This window comes from Nansenia antarctica (genome assembly GCF_963989245.1).
Source record: "Nansenia antarctica genome assembly, chromosome: 4".
Classification (NCBI taxonomy): domain Eukaryota; kingdom Metazoa; phylum Chordata; class Actinopteri; order Argentiniformes; family Microstomatidae; genus Nansenia; species Nansenia antarctica.
The window spans coordinates 56,850,996-56,871,206 of NC_137689.1; the positions used below are offsets into that span (position 1 = coordinate 56,850,996).

At 36.8% G+C, this 20,211-nt stretch overlaps 1 protein-coding gene across 1 annotated transcript in view; it reads left to right on the forward strand.

Moving 5' to 3' along the window:
* Positions 1-20,211, forward strand: part of rfx3 (regulatory factor X, 3 (influences HLA class II expression)) — a gene marked incomplete at both ends in the record, with an annotated part of 31,660 nt that overhangs the window by 5,329 nt on the left and 6,120 nt on the right. The window lies entirely within an intron of this gene.

The window sequence follows — 20,211 nt, forward strand, 5'->3', positions numbered from 1 at the left end:
AAAGAACATACCTGGGAGGCTGAATAGGCTAAATTAACATAACAAGCCAGCTAGTCCAACAAGCAAGTTACCAGTAAACAAGTTCACCAAGCTCCCGTTAATGTTTCAGTTAATTCTTCAGTGGTACAGGAGCAGCATATAGTTGTCACAAGCCCAGAGCGCCCTCTCGCGGCTGTAGACGGTAATGTAAAACTATGAAAAAAAGTGTGACTTATAGTCCGGAAAATACAGTAGATCATAATCGCAGGGTCCCTGGTTCGATCCCGCACATCGACCTCGTCCTGCATGTCATCCCTCCTCTCTCACACCCATCCTTCCTGTTAATCTCTACTGTCTCTATTCCAATAAAGCAGAAAAACATATATTTAAAAAATAAATAATAATAATATTATTATTATATCAAGACTATACTTCATAACAGGAGGTTATACTTCATAACAGGAGGTTATACTTCATAACAGGAGGCTATACTTCATAACAGGAGACTATACTTCATAACAGGAGACTATACTTCATAACAGGAGGTTATACTTCATAACAGGAGGCTATACTTCATAACAGGAGGCTATACTTCATAACAGGAGGTTATACTTCATAACAGGAGACTATACTTCATAACAGGAGGTTATACTTCATAACAGGAGACTATACTTCATAACAGGAGGCTATACTTCATAACAGAGGTTATACTTCATAACAGGAGGCTATACTTCATAACAGGAGGTTATACTTCATAACAGGAGACTATACTTCATAACAGGAGGCTATACTTCATAACAGGAGACTATACTTCATAACAGGAGACTATACTTCATAACAGAGGTTATACTTCATAACAGGAGGCTATACTTCATAACAGGAGGTTATACTTCATAACAGGAGGTTATACTTCATAACAGGAGGCTATACTTCATAACAGGAGGTTATACTTCATAACAGGAGGTTATACTTCATAACAGGAGGCTATACTTCATAACAGGAGACTATACTTCATAACAGGAGGTTATACTTCATAACAGGAGACTATACTTCATAACAGGAGACTATACTTCATAACAGGAGGTTATACTTCATAACAGAGGTTATACTTCATAACAGGAGGTTATACTTCATAACAGGAGGCTATACTTCATAACAGGAGACTATACTTCATAACAGGAGGTTATACTTCATAACAGGAGACTATACTTCATAACAGGAGACTATACTTCATAACAGGAGGCTATACTTCATAACAGGAGGCTATACTTCATAACAGGAGGCTATACTTCATAACAGGAGACTATACTTCATAACAGGAGGTTATACTTCATAACAGAGGTTATACTTCATAACAGGAGACTATACTTCATAACAGGAGGTTATACTTCATAACAGGAGACTATACTTCATAACAGGAGACTATACTTCATAACAGGAGACTATACTTCATAACAGGAGGCTATACTTCATAACAGGAGGCTATACTTCATAACAGGAGGTTATACTTCATAACAGGAGGTTATACTTCATAACAGAGGTTATACTTCATAACAGGAGACTATACTTCATAACAGGAGGTTATACTTCATAACAGGAGACTATACTTCATAACAGGAGGTTATACTTCATAACAGGAGACTATACTTCATAACAGGAGACTATACTTCATAACAGGAGACTATACTTCATAACAGGAGACTATACTTCATAACAGGAGACTATACTTCATAACAGGAGGCTATACTTCATAACAGGAGGTTATACTTCATAACAGGAGACTATGGGCCGGTTTCAGAGACAAGGCTTAAGCCTAGTCCTGGACTAAATCACACTTTCAATGTAAAATCTCCATTGAAGATGTTTTTTAGTCTAGGATTAGGCTTAAGCCTTGTCTGTGAAACCGGCCCTATACTTCATAACAGGAGACTATACTTCATAACAGGAGGCTATACTTCATAACAGGAGGCTATACTTCATAACAGGAGGTTATACTTCATAACAGGAGACTATACTTCATAACAGGAGACTATACTTCATAACAGGAGGCTATACTTCATAACAGGAGGTTATACTTCATAACAGGAGGCTATACTTCATAACAGGAGACTATACTGCATAACAGGAGGTTATACTTCATAACAGGAGACTATACTTCATAACAGGAGACTATACTTCATAACAGGAGACTATACTTCATAACAGGAGGCTAAACTTCATAACAGGAGGTTATACTTCATAACAGGAGGTTATACTTCATAACAGGAGACTATACTTCATAACAGGAGGCTATACTTCATAACAGGAGGCTATACTTCATAACAGGAGGCTATACTTCATAACAGGAGACTATACTTCATAACAGGAGGCTATACTTCATAACAGGAGGCTATACTTCATAACAGGAGGTTATACTTCATAACAGGAGGTTATACTTCATAACAGGAGGTTATACTTCATAACAGAGGTTATACTTCATAACAGGAGACTATACTTCATAACAGGAGGTTATACTTCATAACAGGAGGTTATACTTCATAACAGGAGACTATACTTTATAACAGGAGACTATACTTCATAACAGGAGACTATACTTCATAACAGGAGACTATACTTCATAACAGGAGACTATACTTCATAACAGGAGACTATACTTCATAACAGGAGGCTATACTTCATAACAGGAGACTATACTTCATAACAGGAGGTTATACTTCATAACAGGAGGCTATACTTCATAACAGGAGGTTATACTTCATAACAGGAGACTATACTTCATAACAGGAGGCTATACTTCATAACAGGAGGCTATACTTCATAACAGGAGACTATACTTCATAACAGGAGGTTATACTTCATAACAGGAGGTTATACTTCATAACAGGAGGCTATACTTCATAACAGGAGGCTATACTTCATAACAGGAGGCTATACTTCATAACAGGAGACTATACTTCATAACAGGAGGCTATACTTCATAACAGGAGGCTATACTTCATAACAGGAGGTTATACTTCATAACAGGAGACTATACTTCATAACAGGAGGTTATACTTCATTACAGGAGGTTATACTTCATAACAGGAGACTATACTTCATAACAGGAGACTATACTTCATAACAGGAGGCTATACTTCATAACAGGAGGCTATACTTCATAACAGGAGGTTATACTTCATAACAGGAGACTGTACTTCATAACAGGAGGTTATACTTCATAACAGGAGACTATACTTCATAACAGGAGGCTATACTTCATAACAGAGGTTATACTTCATAACAGGAGGCTATACTTCATAACAGGAGGTTATACTTCATAACAGGAGACTATACTTCATAACAGGAGGCTATACTTCATAACAGGAGACTATACTTCATAACAGGAGACTATACTTCATAACAGAGGTTATACTTCATAACAGGAGGCTATACTTCATAACAGGAGGTTATACTTCATAACAGGAGGTTATACTTCATAACAGGAGGCTATACTTCATAACAGGAGGTTATACTTCATAACAGGAGGTTATACTTCATAACAGGAGGCTATACTTCATAACAGGAGACTATACTTCATAACAGGAGGTTATACTTCATAACAGGAGACTATACTTCATAACAGGAGACTATACTTCATAACAGGAGGTTATACTTCATAACAGAGGTTATACTTCATAACAGGAGGTTATACTTCATAACAGGAGGCTATACTTCATAACAGGAGACTATACTTCATAACAGGAGGTTATACTTCATAACAGGAGACTATACTTCATAACAGGAGACTATACTTCATAACAGGAGGCTATACTTCATAACAGGAGGCTATACTTCATAACAGGAGACTATACTTCATAACAGGAGGTTATACTTCATAACAGAGGTTATACTTCATAACAGGAGACTATACTTCATAACAGGAGGTTATACTTCATAACAGGAGACTATACTTCATAACAGGAGACTATACTTCATAACAGGAGACTATACTTCATAACAGGAGGCTATACTTCATAACAGGAGGCTATACTTCATAACAGGAGGTTATACTTCATAACAGGAGGTTATACTTCATAACAGAGGTTATACTTCATAACAGGAGACTATACTTCATAACAGGAGGTTATACTTCATAACAGGAGACTATACTTCATAACAGGAGGTTATACTTCATAACAGGAGACTATACTTCATAACAGGAGACTATACTTCATAACAGGAGACTATACTTCATAACAGGAGACTATACTTCATAACAGGAGACTATACTTCATAACAGGAGGCTATACTTCATAACAGGAGGTTATACTTCATAACAGGAGACTATGGGCCGGTTTCAGAGACAAGGCTTAAGCCTAGTCCTGGACTAAATCACACTTTCAATGTAAAATCTCCATTGAAGATGTTTTTTAGTCTAGGATTAGGCTTAAGCCTTGTCTGTGAAACCGGCCCTATACTTCATAACAGGAGACTATACTTCATAACAGGAGGCTATACTTCATAACAGGAGGCTATACTTCATAACAGGAGGTTATACTTCATAACAGGAGACTATACTTCATAACAGGAGACTATACTTCATAACAGGAGGCTATACTTCATAACAGGAGGTTATACTTCATAACAGGAGGCTATACTTCATAACAGGAGACTATACTGCATAACAGGAGGTTATACTTCATAACAGGAGGTTATACTTCATAACAGGAGACTATACTTCATAACAGGAGACTATACTTCATAACAGGAGACTATACTTCATAACAGGAGGCTAAACTTCATAACAGGAGGTTATACTTCATAACAGGAGGTTATACTTCATAACAGGAGACTATACTTCATAACAGGAGGCTATACTTCATAACAGGAGGCTATACTTCATAACAGGAGGCTATACTTCATAACAGGAGACTATACTTCATAACAGGAGGCTATACTTCATAACAGGAGGCTATACTTCATAACAGGAGGTTATACTTCATAACAGGAGGTTATACTTCATAACAGGAGGTTATACTTCATAACAGAGGTTATACTTCATAACAGGAGACTATACTTCATAACAGGAGGTTATACTTCATAACAGGAGGTTATACTTCATAACAGGAGACTATACTTTATAACAGGAGACTATACTTCATAACAGGAGACTATACTTCATAACAGGAGACTATACTTCATAACAGGAGACTATACTTCATAACAGGAGACTATACTTCATAACAGGAGGCTATACTTCATAACAGGAGACTATACTTCATAACAGGAGGTTATACTTCATAACAGGAGGCTATACTTCATAACAGGAGGTTATACTTCATAACAGGAGACTATACTTCATAACAGGAGGCTATACTTCATAACAGGAGGCTATACTTCATAACAGGAGACTATACTTCATAACAGGAGGTTATACTTCATAACAGGAGGTTATACTTCATAACAGGAGGCTATACTTCATAACAGGAGGCTATACTTCATAACAGGAGACTATACTTCATAACAGGAGGCTATACTTCATAACAGGAGGCTATACTTCATAACAGGAGGTTATACTTCATAACAGGAGACTATACTTCATAACAGGAGGTTATACTTCATTACAGGAGGTTATACTTCATAACAGGAGACTATACTTCATAACAGGAGACTATACTTCATAACAGGAGGCTATACTTCATAACAGGAGGCTATACTTCATAACAGGAGGTTATACTTCATAACAGGAGACTGTACTTCATAACAGGAGGTTATACTTCATAACAGGAGACTATACTTCATAACAGGAGGCTATACTTCATAACAGAGGTTATACTTCATAACAGGAGGCTATACTTCATAACAGGAGGTTATACTTCATAACAGGAGGTTATACTTCATAACAGGAGGTTATACTTCATAACAGGAGGCTATACTTCATAACAGGAGGCTATACTTCATAACAGGAGGTTATACTTCATAACAGGAGGTTATACTTCATAACAGGAGGTTATACTTCATAACAGAGGTTATACTTCATAACAGGATGTTATACTTCATAACAGGAGGCTATACTTCATAACAGGAGGTTATACTTCATAACAGGAGGCTATACTTCATAACAGAGGTTATACTTCATAACAGGAGGCTATACTTCATAACAGGAGGTTATACTTCATAACAGAGGTTATACTTCATAACAGAGGTTATACTTCATAACAGAGACTATACTTCATAACAGGAGGTTATACTTCATAACAGAGGTTATACTTCATAACAGGAGACTATACTTCATAACAGGAGGTTATACTTCATAACAGGAGGTTATACTTCATAACAGGAGGTTATACTTCATAACAGGAGGTTATACTTCATAACAGAGGTTATACTTCATAACAGGAGGCTATACTTCATAACAGGAGGTTATACTTCATAACAGGAGATTATACTTCATAACAGAGGTTATACTTCATAACAGGAGGTTATACTTCATAACAGGAGGCTATACTTCATAACAGGAGGCTATACTTCATAACAGGAGGTTATACTTCATAACAGGAGGTTATACTTCATAACAGGAGGTTATACTTCATAACAGGAGGCTATACTTCATAACAGGAGGCTATACTTCATAACAGGAGCTTATACTTCATAACAGGAGGCTATACTTCATAACAGGAGGTTATACTTCATAACAGGAGGTTATACTTCATAACAGGAGGTTATACTTCATAACAGGAGACTATACTTCATAACAGGAGACTATACTTCATAACAGGAGGCTATACTTCATAACAGGAGGCTATACTTCATAACAGGAGGCTATACTTCATAACAGGAGGCTATACTTCATAACAGGAGGCTATACTTCATAACAGGAGGCTATACTTCATAACAGGAGGCTATACTTCATAACAGAGGCAATACTTCATAACAGGAGACTATACTTCATAACAGGAGACTATACTTCATAACAGGAGGCTATACTTCATAACAGGAGGCTATACTTCATAACAGGAGGCTATACTTCATAACAGGAGGTTATACTTCATAACAGGAGACTATACTTCATAACAGGAGACTATACTTCATAACAGGAGACTATACTTCATAACAGAGGTTATACTTCATAACAGGAGGTTATACTTCATAACAGGAGACTATACTTCATAACAGGAGGTTATACTTCATAACAGAGGCTATACTTCATAACAGGAGACTATACTTCATAACAGAGGTTATACTTCATAACAGGAGGCTATACTTCATAACAGGAGACTATACTTCATAACAGGAGGTTATACTTCATAACAGGAGACTATACTTCATAACAGGAGGCTATACTTCATAACAGGAGACTATACTTCATAACAGGAGACTATACTTCATAACAGGAGGTTATACTTCATAACAGGAGGCTATACTTCATAACAGGAGGTTATACTTCATAACAGGAGGCTATACTTCATAACAGGAGGCTATACTTCATAACAGGAGGTTATACTTCATAACAGGAGGCTATACTTCATAACAGGAGGTTATACTTCATAACAGGAGACTATACTTCATAACAGGAGGTTATACTTCATAACAGGAGGTTATACTTCATAACAGGAGGCTATACTTCATAACAGGAGGTTATACTTCATAACAGAGGCTATACTTCATAACAGAGGCTATACTTCATAACAGGAGGCTATACTTCATAACAGGAGACTATACTTCATAACAGGAGGCTATACTTCATAACAGGAGGCTATACTTCATAACAGGAGGCTATACTTCATAACAGGAGGTTATACTTCATAACAGGAGGCTATACTTCATAACAGGAGGTTATACTTCATAACAGGAGGTTATACTTCATAACAGGAGACTATACTTCATAACAGGAGGTTATACTTCATAACAGGAGGCTATACTTCATAACAGGAGGCTATACTTCATAACAGGAGACTATACTTCATAACAGGAGGTTATACTTCATAACAGGAGGTTATACTTCATAACAGGAGGTTATACTTCATAACAGGAGACTATACTTCATAACAGGAGACTATACTACATAACAGGAGGCTATACTTCATAACAGGAGGCTATACTTCATAACAGGAGGCTATACTTCATAATAGGAGGCTATACTTCATAACAGGAGGCTATACTTCATAACAGGAGGCTATACTTCATAACAGGAGGCTATACTTCATAACAGAGGCTATACTTCATAACAGGAGACTATACTTCATAACAGGAGACTATACTTCATAACAGGAGGCTATACTTCATAACAGGAGGCTATACTTCATAACAGGAGGCTATACTTCATAACAGGAGGTTATACTTCATAACAGGAGACTATACTTCATAACAGGAGACTATACTTCATAACAGGAGACTATACTTCATAACAGAGGTTATACTTCATAACAGGAGGTTATACTTCATAACAGGAGACTATACTTCATAACAGGAGGTTATACTTCATAACAGAGGCTATACTTCATAACAGGAGACTATACTTCATAACAGAGGTTATACTTCATAACAGGAGGCTATACTTCATAACAGGAGACTATACTTCATAACAGGAGGTTATACTTCATAACAGGAGACTATACTTCATAACAGGACGCTATACTTCATAACAGGAGACTATACTTCATAACAGGAGACTATACTTCATAACAGGAGGTTATACTTCATAACAGGAGGCTATACTTCATAACAGGAGGTTATACTTCATAACAGGAGGCTATACTTCATAACAGGAGGCTATACTTCATAACAGGAGGTTATACTTCATAACAGGAGGCTATACTTCATAACAGGAGGTTATACTTCATAACAGGAGACTATACTTCATAACAGGAGGTTATACTTCATAACAGGAGGTTATACTTCATAACAGGAGGCTATACTTCATAACAGGAGGTTATACTTCATAACAGAGGCTATACTTCATAACAGAGGCTATACTTCATAACAGGAGGCTATACTTCATAACAGGAGACTATACTTCATAACAGGAGGCTATACTTCATAACAGGAGGCTATACTTCATAACAGGAGGCTATACTTCATAACAGGAGGCTATACTTCATAACAGGAGGCTATACTTCATAACAGGAGGTTATACTTCATAACAGGAGGCTATACTTCATAACAGGAGGTTATACTTCATAACAGGAGGTTATACTTCATAACAGGAGACTATACTTCATAACAGGAGGTTATACTTCATAACAGGAGACTATACTTCATAACAGGAGGCTATACTTCATAACAGGAGGCTATACTTCATAACAGGAGACTATACTTCATAACAGGAGGTTATACTTCATAACAGGAGGTTATACTTCATAACAGGAGACTATACTTCATAACAGGAGGTTATACTTCATAACAGGAGACTATACTTCATAACAGGAGGTTATACTTCATAACAGGAGACTATACTTCATAACAGGAGGTTATACTTCATAACAGGAGACTATACTTCATAACATGAGGCTATACTTCATAACAGGAGGCTATACTTCATAACAGGAGGCTATACTTCATAACAGGAGACTATACTTCATAACAGGAGACTATACTTCATAACAGGAGGCTATACTTCATAACAGGAGGCTATACTTCATAACAGGAGGTTATACTTCATAACAGGAGACTATACTTCATAACAGGAGGTTATACTTCATAACAGGAGACTATACTTCATAACAGGAGACTATACTTCATAACAGGAGGTTATACTTCATAACAGGAGGCTATACTTCATAACAGGAGACTATACTTCATAACAGGAGACTATACTTCATAACAGGAGACTATACTTCATAACAGGAGGTTATACTTCATAACAGGAGACTATACTTCATAACAGGAGACTATACTTCATAACAGGAGGTTATACTTCATAACAGGAGACTATACTTCATAACAGGAGACTATACTTCATAACAGGAGACTATACTTCATAACAGGAGGTTATACTTCATAACAGGAGACTATACTTCATAACAGGAGGCTATACTTCATAACAGGAGGCTATACTTCATAACAGAGGCTATACTTCATAACAGGAGGCTGTACTTCATAACAGGAGGTTATACTTCATAACAGGAGACTATACTTCATAACAGGAGGCTATACTTCTTAACAGGAGACTATACTTCATAACAGGAGGTTATACTTCATAACAGGAGGCTATACTTCATAACAGGAGACTATACTTCATAACAGGAGGTTATACTTCATAACAGGAGACTATACTTCATAACAGGAGGCTATACTTCATAACAGGAGGCTATACTTCATAACAGGAGGCTATACTTCATAACAGGAGACTATACTTCATAACAGAGGTTATACTTCATAACAGGAGGTTATACTTCATAACAGGAGGCTATACTTCATAACAGGAGGCTATACTTCATAACAGGAGGCTATACTTCATAACAGGAGGCTATACTTCATAACAGGAGACTATACTTCATAACAGGAGGCTATACTTCATAAAAGGAGGCTATACTTCATAACAGGAGGCTATACTTCATAACAGGAGGCTATACTTCATAACAGGAGGCTATACTTCATAACAGGAGGCTATACTTCATAACAGGAGGCTATACTTCATAACAGAGGCTATACTTCATAACAGGAGGCTATACTTCATAACAGGAGACTATACTTCATAACAGGAGGCTATACTTCATAACAGGAGGCTATACTTCATAACAGGAGGCTATACTTCATAACAGGAGACTATACTTCATAACAGAGGCTATACTTCATAACAGGAGGCTATACTTCATAACAGGAGGTTATACTTCATAACAGAGGTTATACTTCATAACAGGAGACTATACTTCATAACAGGAGGCTATACTTCATAACAGGAGGCTATACTTCATAACAGGAGACTATACTTCATAACAGGAGACTATACTTCATAACAGGAGGTTATACTTCACAACAGGAGGCTATACTTCATAACAGGAGGTTACACTTCATAACAGGAGGCTATACTTCATAACAGGAGACTATACTTCATAACAGGAGACTATACTTCATAACAGGAGGTTATACTTCACAACAGGAGGCTATACTTCATAACAGGAGGTTACACTTCATAACAGGAGGCTATACTTCATAACAGGAGACTATACTTCATAACAGGAGACTATACTTCATAACAGGAGGCTATACTTCATAACAGGAGGCTATACTTCATAACAGGAGGCTATACTTCATAACAGGAGGCTATACTTCATAACAGGAGGCTATACTTCATAACAGGAGGCTATACTTCATAACAGGAGGCTATACTTCATAACAGAGGCTATACTTCATAACAGGAGGCTATACTTCATAACAGGAGACTATACTTCATAACAGGAGGCTATACTTCATAACAGGAGGCTATACTTCATAACAGAGACTATACTTCATAACAGGAGACTATACTTCATAACAGAGGCTATACTTCATAACAGGAGGCTATACTTCATAACAGGGGGTTATACTTCATAACAGAGGTTATACTTCATAACAGGAGACTATACTTCATAACAGGAGGCTATACTTCATAACAGGAGGCTATACTTCATAACAGGAGGTTATACTTCACAAAAGGAGGCGATACTTCATAACAGGAGGTTATACTTCATAACAGGAGGCTATACTTCATAACAGGAGACTATACTTCATAACAGGAGGTTATACTTCATAACAGAGGCTATACTTCATAACAGGAGGCTATACTTCATAACAGGAGGCTATACTTCATAACAGGAGGCTATACTTCATAACAGGAGGCTATACTTCATAACAGGAGGCTATACTTCATAACAGGAGGTTATACTTCATAACAGGTGGCTATACTTCATAACAGAGGTTATACTTTATAACAGGAGGTTATACTTCATAACAGGAGGTTATACTTCATAACAGGAGGCTAGCTATACTTCATAACAGAGGTTATACTTCATAACAGGAGGCTATACTTCATAACAGGAGGTTATACTTCATAACAGGAGGTTATACTTCATAACAGAGGTTATACTTCATAACAGGAGGTTATACTTCATAACAGGAGGCTATACTTCATAACAGGAGGTTATACTTCATAACAGGAGGCTATACTTCATAACAGAGGTTGTACTTCATAACAGGAGGCTATACTTCATAACAGGAGGTTATACTTCATAACAGAGGTTATACTTCATAACAGAGACTATACTTCATAACAGGAGGTTATACTTCATAACAGAGGTTATACTTCATAACAGGAGACTATACTTCATAACAGGAGGTTATACTTCATAACAGGAGGTTATACTTCATAACATGAGGTTATACTTCATAACAGGAGGCTATACTTCATAACAGGAGGTTATACTTCATAACAGGAGGTTATACTTCATAACAGAGGTTATACTTCATAACAGGAGGTTATACTTCATAACAGGAGGTTATACTTCATAACAGGAGGCTATACTTCATAACAGGAGGCTATACTTCATAACAGGAGGTTATACTTCATAACAGGAGGTTATACTTCATAACAGGAGGTTATACTTCATAACAGGAGGCTATACTTCATAACAGGAGGCTATACTTCATAACAGGAGGTTATACTTCATAACAGGAGGCTATACTTCATAACAGGAGGCTATACTTCATAACAGGAGACTATACTTCATAACAGGAGGCTATACTTCATAACAGGAGGCTATACTTCATAACAGGAGGCTATACTTCATAACAGGAGGTTATACTTCATAACAGGAGGCTATACTTCATAACAGGAGGCTATACTTCATAACAGGAGGTTATACTTCATAACAGGAGGCTATACTTCATAACAGGAGGTTATACTTCATAACAGGAGACTATACTTCATAACAGGAGGTTATACTTCATAACAGGAGGTTATACTTCATAACAGGAGGCTATACTTCATAACAGGAGGTTATACTTCATAACAGAGGCTATACTTCATAACAGAGGCTATACTTCATAACAGGAGGCTATACTTCATAACAGGAGACTATACTTCATAACAGGAGGCTATACTTCATAACAGGAGGCTATACTTCATAACAGGAGGCTATACTTCATAACAGGAGGTTATACTTCATAACAGGAGGCTATACTTCATAACAGGAGGTTATACTTCATAACAGGAGGTTATACTTCATAACAGGAGGTTATACTTCATAACAGGAGACTATACTTCATAACAGGAGGTTATACTTCATAACAGGAGGCTATACTTCATAACAGGAGGCTATACTTCATAACAGGAGACTATACTTCATAACAGGAGGTTATACTTCATAACAGGAGGTTATACTTCATAACAGGAGGTTATACTTCATAACAGGAGGTTATACTTCATAACAGGAGACTATACTTCATAACAGGAGACTATACTTCATAACAGGAGGCTATACTTCATAACAGGAGGCTATACTTCATAACAGGAGGCTATACTTCATAATAGGAGGCTATACTTCATAACAGGAGGCTATACTTCATAACAGGAGGCTATACTTCATAACAGGAGGCTATACTTCATAACAGGAGGCTATACTTCATAACAGAGGCTATACTTCATAACAGGAGACTATACTTCATAACAGGAGACTATACTTCATAACAGGAGGCTATACTTCATAACAGGAGGCTATACTTCATAACAGGAGGCTATACTTCATAACAGGAGGTTATACTTCATAACAGGAGACTATACTTCATAACAGGAGACTATACTTCATAACAGGAGACTATACTTCATAACAGAGGTTATACTTCATAACAGGAGGTTATACTTCATAACAGGAGACTATACTTCATAACAGGAGGTTATACTTCATAACAGAGGCTATACTTCATAACAGGAGACTATACTTCATAACAGAGGTTATACTTCATAACAGGAGGCTATACTTCATAACAGGAGACTATACTTCATAACAGGAGGTTATACTTCATAACAGGAGACTATACTTCATAACAGGAGACTATACTTCATAACAGGAGACTATACTTCATAACAGGAGGTTATACTTCATAACAGGAGGCTATACTTCATAACAGGAGGTTATACTTCATAACAGGAGGCTATACTTCATAACAGGAGGCTATACTTCATAACAGGAGGTTATACTTCATAACAGGAGGCTATACTTCATAACAGGAGGTTATACTTCATAACAGGAGACTATACTTCATAACAGGAGGTTATACTTCATAACAGGAGGTTATACTTCATAACAGGAGGCTATACTTCATAACAGGAGGTTATACTTCATAACAGAGGCTATACTTCATAACAGAGGCTATACTTCATAACAGGAGGCTATACTTCATAACAGGAGACTATACTTCATAACAGGAGGCTATACTTCATAACAGGAGGCTATACTTCATAACAGGAGGCTATACTTCATAACAGGAGGCTATACTTCATAACAGGAGGCTATACTTCATAACAGGAGGTTATACTTCATAACAGGAGGCTATACTTCATAACAGGAGGTTATACTTCATAACAGGAGGTTATACTTCATAACAGGAGACTATACTTCATAACAGGAGGTTATACTTCATAACAGGAGACTATACTTCATAACAGGAGGCTATACTTCATAACAGGAGGCTATACTTCATAACAGGAGACTATACTTCATAACAGGAGGTTATACTTCATAACAGGAGGTTATACTTCATAACAGGAGGTTATACTTCATAACAGGAGACTATACTTCATAACAGGAGGTTATACTTCATAACAGGAGACTATACTTCATAACAGGAGGTTATACTTCATAACAGGAGACTATACTTCATAACAGGAGGTTATACTTCATAACAGGAGACTATACTTCATAACAGGAGGCTATACTTCATAACAGGAGGCTATACTTCATAACAGGAGGCTATACTTCATAACAGGAGACTATACTTCATAACAGGAGACTATACTTCATAACAGGAGGCTATACTTCATAACAGAGGCTATACTTCATAACAGGAGGCTATACTTCATAACAGGAGACTATACTTCATAACAGGAGGCTATACTTCATAACAGGAGGCTATACTTCATAACAGGAGGCTATACTTCATAACAGGAGACTATACTTCATAACAGAGGCTATACTTCATAACAGGAGTCTATACTTCATAACAGGAGGTTATACTTCATAACAGAGGTTATACTTCATAACAGGAGACTATACTTCATAACAGGAGGCTATACTTCATAACAGGAGGCTATACTTCATAACAGGAGGTTATACTTCACAACAGGAGGCTATACTTCATAACAGGAGGTTACACTTCATAACAGGAGGCTATACTTCATAACAGGAGACTATACTTCATAACAGGAGGTTATACTTCATAACAGAGGCTATACTTCATAACAGGAGGCTATACTTCATAACAGGAGGCTATACTTCATAACAGGAGGCTATACTTCATAACAGGAGGCTATACTTCATAACAGGAGGCTATACTTCATAACAGGAGGCTATACTTCATAACAGGAGGCTATACTTCATAACAGAGGCTATACTTCATAACAGGAGGCTATACTTCATAACAGGAGACTATACTTCATAACAGGAGGCTATACTTCATAACAGGAGGCTATACTTCATAACAGAGACTATACTTCATAACAGGAGACTATACTTCATAACAGAGGCTATACTTCATAACAGGAGGCTATACTTCATAACAGGGGGTTATACTTCATAACAGAGGTTATACTTCATAACAGGAGACTATACTTCATAACAGGAGGCTATACTTCATAACAGGAGGCTATACTTCATAACAGGAGGCTATACTTCATAACAGGAGGTTATACTTCACAAAAGGAGGCGATACTTCATAACAGGAGGTTATACTTCATAACAGGAGGCTATACTTCATAACAGGAGACTATACTTCATAACAGGAGGTTATACTTCATAACAGAGGCTATACTTCATAAAAGGAGGCTATACTTCATAACAGGAGGCTATACTTCATAACAGGAGGCTATACTTCATAACAGGAGGCTATACTTCATAACAGGAGGCTATACTTCGAGGTTATACTTCATAACAGGTGGCTATACTTCATAACAGAGGTTATACTTTATAACAGGAGGTTATACTTCATAACAGGAGGTTATACTTCATAACAGGAGGCTAGCTATACTTCATAACAGAGGTTATACTTCATAACAGGAGGCTATACTTCATAACAGGAGGTTATACTTCATAACAGGAGGTTATACTTCATAACAGAGGTTATACTTCATAACAGGAGGTTATACTTCATAACAGGAGGCTATACTTCATAACAGGAGGTTATACTTCATAACAGGAGGCTATACTTCATAACAGAGGTTGTACTTCATAACAGGAGGCTATACTTCATAACAGGAGGTTATACTTCATAACAGAGGTTATACTTCATAACAGAGACTATACTTCATAACAGGAGGTTATACTTCATAACAGAGGTTATACTTCATAACAGGAGACTATACTTCATAACAGAGACTATACTTCATAACAGGAGGTTATACTTCATAACAGAGGTTATACTTCATAACAGGAGACTATACTTCATAACAGGAGGTTATACTTCATAACAGGAGGTTATACTTCATAACAGGAGGTTATACTTCATAACAGGAGGCTATACTTCATAACAGGAGGTTATACTTCATAACAGGAGGTTATACTTCATAACAGGAGGTTATACTTCATAACAGGAGGCTATACTTCATAACAGGAGGCTATACTTCATAACAGGAGGTTATACTTCATAACAGGAGGTTATACTTCATAACAGGAGGTTATACTTCATAACAGGAGGCTATACTTCATAACAGGAGGCTATACTTCATAACAGGAGGCTATACTTCATAACAGGAGGTTATACTTCATAACAGGAGGCTATACTTCATAACAGGAGGTTATACTTCATAACAGGAGGTTATACTTCATAACAGGAGACTATACTTCATAACAGGAGGCTATACTTCATAACAGGAGGCTATACTTCATAACAGGAGGCTATACTTCATAACAGGAGACTATACTTCATAACAAGAGACTATACTTCATAACAGGAGGCTATACTTCATAACAGGAGGCTATACTTCATAACAGGAGGCTATACTTCATAACAAGAGGTTATACTTCATAACAGGAGACTATACTTCATAACAGGAGACTATACTTCATAACAGAGGTTATACTTCATAACAGGAGGTTATACTTCATAACAGGAGACTATACTTCATAACAGGAGGTTATACTTCATAACAGAGGCTATACTTCATAACAGGAGACTATACTTCATAACAGAGGTTATACTTCATAACAGGAGGCTATACTTCATAACAGGAGACTATACTTCATAACAGGAGGTTATACTTCATAACAGGAGACTATACTTCATAACAGGAGGCTATACTTCATAACAGGAGACTATACTTCATAACAGGAGACTATACTTCATAACAGGAGGTTATACTTCATAACAGGAGGCTATACTTCATAACAGGAGGTTATACTTCATAACAGGAGGCTATACTTCATAACAGGAGGCTATACTTCATAACAGGAGGTTATACTTCATAACAGGAGGTTATACTTCATAACAGGAGGCTATACTTCATAACAGGAGGTTATACTTCATAACAGGAGACTATACTTCATAACAGGAGGTTATACTTCATAACAGGAGGTTATACTTCATAACAGGAGGCTATACTTCATAACAGGAGGTTATACTTCATAACAGAGGCTATACTTCATAACAGAGGCTATACTTCATAACAGGAGGCTATACTTCATAACAGGAGACTATACTTCATAACAGGAGGCTATACTTCATAACAGGAGGCTATACTTCATAACAGGAGACTATACTTCATAACAGGAGGTTATACTTCATAACAGGAGACTATACTTCATAACAGGAGGCTATACTTCATAACAGGAGACTATACTTCATAACAGGAGGTTATACTTCATAACAGGAGACTATACTTCATAACAGGAGGTTATACTTCATAACAGGAGACTATACTTCATAACAGGAGGCTATACTTCATAACAGGAGGCTATACTTCATAACAGGAGACTATACTTCATAACAGGAGGTTATACTTCATAACAGGAGGTTATACTTCATAACAGGAGGTTATACTTCATAACAGGAGACTATACTTCATAACAGGAGGTTATACTTCATAACAGGAGACTATACTTCATAACAGGAGGTTATACTTCATAACAGGAGACTATACTTCATAACAGGAGGTTATACTTCATAACAGGAGACTATACTTCATAACAGGAGGCTATACTTCATAACAGGAGGCTATACTTCATAACAGGATGCTATACTTCATAACAGGAGACTATACTTCATAACAGGATGCTATACTTCATAACAGGAGGCTATACTTCATAACAGGAGGCTATACTTCATAACAGGAGGCTATACTTCATAACAGGAGGCTATACTTCATAACAGGAGGCTATACTTCATAACAGGAGGCTATACTTCATAACAGGAGGTTATACTTCATAACAGGAGACTATACTTCATAACAGGAGGTTATACTTCATAACAGGAGACTATACTTCATAACAGGAGGCTATACTTCATAACAGGAGGCTATACTTCATAACAGGAGGCTATACTTCATAACAGGAGGTTATACTTTATAACAGGAGGCTATACTTCATAACAGGAGGTTATACTTCATAACAGGAGGTTATACTTCATAACAGGAGACTATACTTCATAACAGGAGGTTATACTTCATAACAGGAGACTATACTTCATAACAGGAGGCTATACTTCATAACAGGAGGCTATACTTCATAACAGGAGACTATACTTCATAACAGGAGGTTATACTTCATAACAGGAGGTTATACTTCATAACAGGAGGTTATACTTCATAACAGGAGACTATACTTCATAACAGGAGGTTATACTTCATAACAGGAGACTATACTTCATAACAGGAGGTTATACTTCATAACAGGAGACTATACTTCACAACAGGAGGTTATACTTCATAACAGGAGACTATACTTCATAACAGGAGGCTATACTTCATAACAGGAGGCTATACTTCATAACAGGATGCTATACTTCATAACAGGAGACTATACTTCATAACAGGATGCTATACTTCATAACAGGAGGCTATACTTCATAACAGGAGACTATACTTCATAACAGGAGGCTATACTTCATAACAGTAGGCTATACTTCATAACAGGAGGCTATACTTCATAACAGGAGGCTATACTTCATAACAGGAGGTTATACTTCATAACAGGAGACTATACTTCATAACAGGAGGTTATACTTCATAACAGGAGACTATACTTCATAACAGGAGACTATACTTCATAACAGGAGGTTATACTTCATAACAGGAGGCTATACTTCATAACAGGAGACTATACTTCATAACAGGAGACTATACTTCATAACAGGAGGTTATACTTCATAACAGGAGACTATACTTCATAACAGGAGACTATACTTCATAACAGGAGGTTATACTTCATAACAGGAGACTATACTTCATAACAGGAGACTATACTTCATAACAGGAGACTATACTTCATAACAGGAGGTTATACTTCATAACAGGAGACTATACTTCATAACAGGAGGCTATACTTCATAACAGGAGGCTATACTTCATAACAGAGGCTATACTTCATAACAGGAGGCTGTACTTCATAACAGGAGGTTATACTTCATAACAGGAGACTATACTTCATAACAGGAGGCTATACTTCATAACAGGAGACTATACTTCATAACAGGAGGTTATACTTCATAACAGGAGACTATACTTCATAACAGGAGGCTATACTTCATAACAGGAGACTATACTTCATAACAGGAGGTTATACTTCATAACAGGAGACTATACTTCATAACAGGAGGCTATACTTCATAACAGGAGGCTATACTTCATAACAGGAGGCTATACTTCATAACAGGAGGCTATATTTCATAACAGGAGACTATACTTAATAACAGAGGTTATACTTCATAACAGGAGGTTATACTTCATAACAGGAGGCTATACTTCATAACAGAAGGCTATACTTCATAACAGGAGACTATACTTCATAACAGGAGGCTATACTTCATAACAGGAGGCTATACTTCATAACAGGAGGCTATACTTCATAA